Genomic DNA, 453 nt, shown 5'->3' on the forward strand with positions numbered 1-453 from the left:
TTTGGGGTGGATCATGCCAGTTCCTAAATCAGAAAACTAACTTGTTTTCTGTAATCTAGAGACAGTGACAAATAATGTGGATCTCACTCATCACTAGAGATGTTAGGCCCTATGGCTGGGTTTTGTGGCTCACGCGTGTCATCCCAGCGCTTTGGGAGGCTGAGGTGGGAGGATGGCTTAAGCCCAGGAGCCTGAGGCTGCAGTGAGCCGTGATGGTGCCACTGCACTACAGCCTGGGCGACAGAGCAAGACCCTGTCTTTCTTTCTTTATTTTTTTTGAGACAGAGTTTTGGTCTGTCACACAGGCTGGAGTACAGTGGTGTGATCTCGGCTCAGTGCAGCCTCCACCTCGTGGGTTCAAGTGATTCTCCTGCCTCAGCCTCCCACGTAGCTGGGACCACAGGCGTGTGCCACCACGCCTGGTTACTTTTTTTGTTGTATTTTTTGTAGAGA

This window comes from Mandrillus leucophaeus, unplaced genomic scaffold, assembly GCF_000951045.1.
Source record: "Mandrillus leucophaeus isolate KB7577 unplaced genomic scaffold, Mleu.le_1.0 Scaffold7, whole genome shotgun sequence".
Taxonomy (NCBI): domain Eukaryota; kingdom Metazoa; phylum Chordata; class Mammalia; order Primates; family Cercopithecidae; genus Mandrillus; species Mandrillus leucophaeus.